General features: G+C 47.4%; 1 protein-coding gene across 1 annotated transcript in view; it reads left to right on the plus strand.

Annotated features, from left to right (window-relative positions):
- The first annotated feature begins 1,230 nt into the window (after positions 1 to 1,230).
- TMEM94 (transmembrane protein 94) overlaps positions 1,231 to 6,438 on the plus strand; it is a 42,251-nt gene continuing 37,043 nt past the window's right edge. Inside the window, exon 1 of the mRNA XM_037741039.1 lies at positions 1,231 to 1,801. The gene's annotated coding sequence lies outside the window, so the exon portion shown is untranslated. The remainder of the gene's footprint in view (positions 1,802 to 6,438) is intronic.

The raw sequence follows: 6,438 nt of genomic DNA on the forward strand, positions 1-6,438 counted from the left end.
ATGGTGAAACCCTGTATCTACTAAAAATACATAAATTAGCAGGGTATAGTGGCGGGCACCTGTAATCCCAGCCACTCAGGAGGCTGAGGCAAGATAATCATTTAAACCTGGGAGGTGAAGGTTGCAGTGAGCCAGGATTGTGCCATTGCACTCCAGCCTAGGCAACAAGAGCAAAACTCCATCAAAAAAAAAAAAAAAAAAAAAAAAAAAAAAAAAAAAAAAAAAAAAAAAAAAAAAAAAAGGAAAGAAGGAAATTGCAAAGCAGAGAGAACCACCTTACCAAGGAGTAGAGGTGGAACGATCTCTGACATGTTTAAAGAATGGTGGTGAATCTATGTGGCTGCAGAAATAGTTTAGCCTGTGGGTAGTGGGTAGAAATAGTTTTAGCCTGTAAATGTATGTCTGAGGTCTGAGTCCATTTATGAAGGGCTCTGAACATCAGGTAGAGAGATTTGGACCTGCCTATTTGCAAAGGTGAGCTATAGATTTTTGTGTGTGGGGTAGCAACTTGATTCTAATGGTGTTTTAGGCAACAGCTAAATTAGGTCATACAAAATTAGGTACTAAAAATGCCATCTTCTTGCCCAGCTGAGAAAGGGATTTTAATTACATAATTAAATTCATGAATGTGGGCAGGAAGGAGCTCTTCACAGGTCCAGTCTCAGGTTTTTCCCGATTTTATAAACAAGTTTTTTTTTTTTTTTAAACCCTTCTAGACTTAGATCTCTGGGAAATGAGAAGTAAATACTGACACAGGCTTGCTTTGTTTTCCCAAGAGAGGTCTCCCAGGCGATTTCTCTAATTATCTAGAATTTTTTTTTTTTCTTTTTTTTTTTGAGACAGAGTCTCGCTCGGTCACCAGGTGCCAGGCTGGAGTGCAGTGGGAAGATCTCAACTTACTGCAACCTCCGCCTCCCAGGTTCAAGCAATTCTCCTGCCTCAGCCTCCCGAGTAGCTGGGACTACAGGTGCTTGCCACCACGCCCAGCTAATTTTTGTATTTTTAGTAGAGACGGGGTTTCACCAAGATGGTCTCGATCTCTTGACTTCGTGATCCGCTCGCCTCGGCCTCCCAAAGTGCTGGGATTACAGGCCGTGAGCCACTGCGCCCGGCTAGAAAAAAAATTTTAACTTGTTTTTCCCTTTAGATTTCAGCCGAGCTGGAAGGGAGAGGGAGGAATAGCAGTATTGCTTTAGATTTTCTAGCTTTGGTTTGGACGCAATACTCGTCCTGAGGGAGTCCCTTCAAGGCCCCTCCAAGGCGTCTCTAGGCATTTGTTCCCGGTAACAAGGAGGGCGCTTAGAATTTAAGAGAGGCGGGGAGCTCTGCAAAGGGCTTATTTTAAAAAGAAAGGAAAAAAAGGGGGGCGTGCCGTCTAGCTTTTTAGAATAATTCTGTAAGAAAATGAATCCGAGCGAAAAGCCCTGCCCTCTGACCAGGGCTTCTGGACTGGAAAGTGCCTGAGCACTGCGCCCAGGAAAAGACAGCAGCTCTTCACCCTCGCGGCCGCATCATTCGGCACCTAATTCCGCCAGGCTCCCAGAGGGGCGGGTGCAGCTACAGCCTAGCATGCAGCGTAGCCAATAAGAAGCCAAAATTCCCTCCCAGTGTCAAATTCTGACCAATCGATGGCCTGAACTTTAGCTCTCTGGCCCGGGCCTCCGTTGTCCGGAAGGGAGGCAAGCACTCTTAGAGTTGCCAGTAACGGACATGGCTGCGGCCCCCGGAGGAGGGGACATGAAGTGAGGAGGGGGCTGGGAGGGGAGAGGACGCGGGCGAGGAAGACCGGCCCCCGGGCCCGGTAAGTACAAGAAGGCCGGTGGCCCAAAAGTGGGGAGCAAGGGGGCGTGGGGCTAGGCCTTGAGCGTCCTTTCGATTCTTGGTCAAGGAGAGGGGAGTCTGGGGTCTGAACCGAGAACGGCCTCAGGGGATGCCTCCTGAGGGGGAGTCCAGGGACTGGCTCTGGTCTCCACCTCTTGACCATTGCCTTCCCCCGAGTCTTCAGACTCTTGCTCTCATCCCTGGCTTGGTCCATTGTAGGGTCTGTCGCCAGAAATAAAGCCTCTCGCCAACAAAGAATCCCTGACCCAGGTCTGCCGTGCCTGGGCCCTGGCCCAGTGGGCTCCCAACGCCGACGACCTGAGTATTTATTTCGAGGCCCCTGGGAGACCTCATCCCCTGACCCAAATAAAGACCGTTGTCCCGCCTGCGCGCGCTCTCTGCTGCCGCCCGGGGTCCTCGCGCGGCGGTCCTCAGCTGGATGGAGCCGGCCGAGGGGCTCCTGGCAGCCCTCCCTGATCCTGCAGTTTGGAGCGTGCTTTCTTTTCCTTCCGCCTTTCCAGAAGCGTTTTCAGGCTCCTCAGAAGCTACCACAGGCACACCATCATCACCATCGGATAAAGTGACTCCTTTGCTATGTATGCCTTCGTTCCTGTGCCGCACGCCCCTGGAGCCCAGGTCGCCCGGTCCCTTGTATACTACGATGCGGCCCCTGCCCGCTGCCCAGCGCCAGATGCAAGCAAAGCCCCGCTCTTTCTTTCATTGGTGTGTCACCGCGGGCTGCACTTTGGCGGTGCCTTGGTCACGTGCTGCTACATCCCACCCTCTCCCTTGAGTTTTTTTGTGGCTCTTGGGGGGAAAAAGGAGGGAGCGCTCTCTAACGAATCGGTTTTCCTTCTGGGATATGGGTGTATGCACTGGAGACAAGGATAGTTTCTCATGAATTATCCAAGATGCTCAGCTTTAGTGACATAGGTGAGTTATTCCGTAGGTAATCTTAGAAGATGGAAGCGGGGGGGGGGCAGTTTTAACATTTTCATTTTACAGATGTGGAGATTGTTTGTAGAGGCAAGGCCAGGGTCACCTAGAGCCACACTAGAATCTGAAAGTCCAGGTGCTTTAGTCCTTTATCCGCTACAGCCCGTTGTTGCCTAGGTGTGATCTGAGAAAATCGAGCTCCTTGACCTCCGCCCCCCACCCCCACCCAGCCTCTTGCAGGGTAGTTGTGGGCATTAAAACTGATGATGTGTGTAGGATCCTTTTATGCTGTCTGGGACTTACTAGGCTTTTCATGCCTGGTTTGCATTAATTAATTTTTATTTATTTTTTCGAGACTGTCTCGCTCTGTCTCCCAGGCTGAAGTGTAGTGGTGCAATCTCGGCTCACCACAACCTCCGCCTCCTGACTTCTAGGGATCTCCTGCCTCAGACTCCAGAGTAGCTGGGATTACAGGCAGGTGCCACCACACCCAACTAATTTGGTATTTATAGTAGAGACAGGGTTTCACCATGTTGGTCAGGCTGGTCTTGAACTCCTGACCTTGTGATTCACCTGCCTTGGCCTCCCAAAGTGCTGGGATTTCAGGCTTGAGCTAGTGCACCCAGCCTGCATTCATTAATTTTAAGAAGCAAACAGGTAGTTCTCTGGTGGACTTCTTGTATGAATGTTTATGGTCTCTGTCTATATTGGAAGCATAAATTATTTCAGTGATTCTCAGGGCAGAGAGAGGCAGAGTAGGAGAAAGGTGTGCCTCTTCCTTGGTTTTTGGGAACCATCATAGTGTCATTAGAGATGTTACTAACAGGAATGCTTGCGTACAAGAACAGTGTGGAGGCAGACAAAGATTGAGATCCACTGAGGAGGGGAGAAGATACCACTGTGGTCTCTCTTTTTAGTACCTTTGGCAAAAGAAGAGCCAATCTTGGAATTCTAAAGAGGTAGTTAAAAAAAAAAAATTTAGATTCTCAGGCAGAACTAAAAGAATACAAATGAATAAATGCATTTAAAGCAATGACACTAGTAAGGTTCAAAAGAGTCAAAATATCACTTGTAATCCCAGCGCTTTGGGAGGCTGAGGTGGGAGGATAGCTTGAGCCCAGGAGTTTGAGATCAACTTGGGCCACACAGTGACAAGAAAACAAAAAAATTTGCTGGGCATGGAGGCATGTGCCTGTGTTTCCAGCTACTTGGGAGATTGAGGCCAGAGAATTGCTTGAGCCCAGAGGATCCCTTGAGCCCAGAAGGTTGAGGCTGCGATGAGCTGTGATCATGCCACTGCACTCACTTCAGCCTGGGCAACAGAGCAAGACTCTGTCTCCAAAAAAAAAGTGAAATAAAAGTGATCCATGGAATCAAAAAGTTTGAAAATCACTGTAAAGATCAGAGCACATTAGAATGCAGACTATGGTTAACCCTAGAACGAGAGACAGCACGTTCAGATAAAATCCTCAGACACTGGAAGTCTTAGCTGCCATGTTAGCTCTACCTTACTTGCTCACCGATTCTCTTTGTCAAAACGGCAAACAGGGAAGGTGATTACTGTGGAGTAGCGCGTTGACCAGGAAGATTAAGTACAAATCATCCTCTTGATTATCAGTCTGTAAGTAACTGAGAGTTAACTGCCCTTCAACTCCCAGACCACCATGCCCCTTGTTTGTGGTGACTTGACATCAGATGAGACTGGGAGAGCCAGGCCTGGACAGTGAAATGGAAGGGAACAGAAACTCATTGACATTTCTATTTTGAGAAGTTGCTAGGGAGTGCCAGTTCCTAGTGCTGAGAATCAGCCTTTTGGAAACCTTAACTCCTGTAGTAACTAATGAGAAATGAAGGTTGTGATCTTTCTGTTCCTCCCTCCTGCTTTCTCCCTAAATTGGGAGAGGAAGGAGCCGTAATGTAAATACTACCCACACCCAAGACTATGTATTTAGCTTAATCTGATGAATCAAGTTGAGCTCTTACTATAGCAATCCAAGCCTGAATGACATAAAGCCTTTAAGTCCATTCCTGCTGTTCAAGTGAGAAGGTTTGGGGTCAGACTTGGCACTGGTTGGTAAATATGTGTCTATATTTCTTATTATCGTGTTAGCGTTGTTTTTATGATGGAGTCTTTCTTTACCGAAATGATAGGATTTAAAACTATTGTTTAAAGCCTGTTTCTAAGCAAGCCTGGATTTGTTTATAGCAGCACAGGTGAACTAGAGGGTAGGCCATGGCCGAAACAGGAATGCTTTTTTTTCAGAGCAGACCCGCCAGCCAGAATGTGTGGTTTGGTGATCAGGGGTTTGCGTAATAATAAGCTTCGCCTGTGGCTGCTGAGATGGTAGTAAACAGTATGGGTCACATGGCATGACAAGTAGGTTAAGGGCCAGATTTAGACCCAACACTGATGCCTGCGTAAGGAAGAACAAACTATACACTGCTTGCTTTGGGTTTCTCTAGCTTCGCAGGCCAGAAGTGATGGGAGAGAGGTAAGGGATGTCAAAGAGGAGAACCTTGAAAGGCTTGGAGTGGTATTTGAGGAACCAAAAATTTTACTGTACTATAATTAAATGAACCCAATTATCATAATTGCAAGGGTTTCTTGAAAAAGAAGTTCATGGTACCAGTCTTGCTTAGTAGGGAGGTGAACAGAAAATTACTGGGAAGCACTTAGGAAAGATGTGTGCTGGAGAAAGACTCAAAGGTGTACTCAAAGAGCGTAAACCTTTAGAAAGCTGACATGGAAGCCAAGTGGGAAATATTGCTTAGATATTAGGCAGAGCCTATTGCAAAATCATAATCAGGAGTTGCTGATTTGTTTTGTTTTTTTTTTAATTGAGACGAAGTCTTGCTCTGTTGCCAGGCTGGAGTGCAGTGGCTCGATCTTGGCACTGCAGCCTCCAGCTCCTGGGTTCAAGCAGTTGTTTGCCTCAGCCTCCGGAATAGCTGGGATTACAGGCACCCACCACCACGCCTGTCTAATTTTTCTTTTTTTTTGCATTTTTAGTAGAGACGGGGTTTCACCATCTTGGCCACGCTGGTCTTGAACTCCTGACCTTGTGATCCACCCACCTTGGCCTCCCAAAGTGCTGGGATTACAGGCATGAGCCACCATGCCCAGGCTTTTTCTTTCTTGAGACAGAACTTGCTCTGTTGCCCATGCTGGAGTGCAGCGGTGTGATTATGGCTTACTGCAGCCTTGATCCCCCAGGCTCAGGTGACCCTCCTGCCTTAGCCCCTGAGTAGCTGGGACCACAGGCACACGCTGCCTCACCTGGCTAATTTTTATATTTTTTGTAGAGACGGGTTCTTGCTATGTTGCCCAGGCTGGTCTTGTACTCCTGTGTTCAAGGGATCTGTCTGCCTTGGTCTCCCAAAGTGCTGAATTACAGGCATGAGCCACTGTGTCCGGCCAGAAGTTGCTGATTTTTAAGATTATGGAAAAATATGCATAGCATAACATTTTCCACTGTAACCAGTTCTGTGGCATTAAGTACATTTGCATTGTTGAACACCTCATCACCATCCATTTCCAGAACTTTCTCATTTTCCCACACTGAAACTTTGTCCACATTAAACATTTAATTCCCCATTCCCCCCTGCTCCCACCCCTTGGCAACCATCTTTCTACTCTCTGTCTCTGTGATTTTGACTATTCTAGACATAGTCTTTTTTTTT

Source organism: Cebus imitator, unplaced genomic scaffold, assembly GCF_001604975.1.
Source record: "Cebus imitator isolate Cc_AM_T3 unplaced genomic scaffold, Cebus_imitator-1.0 Scaffold93, whole genome shotgun sequence".
Taxonomy (NCBI): Eukaryota; Metazoa; Chordata; class Mammalia; order Primates; family Cebidae; genus Cebus; species Cebus imitator.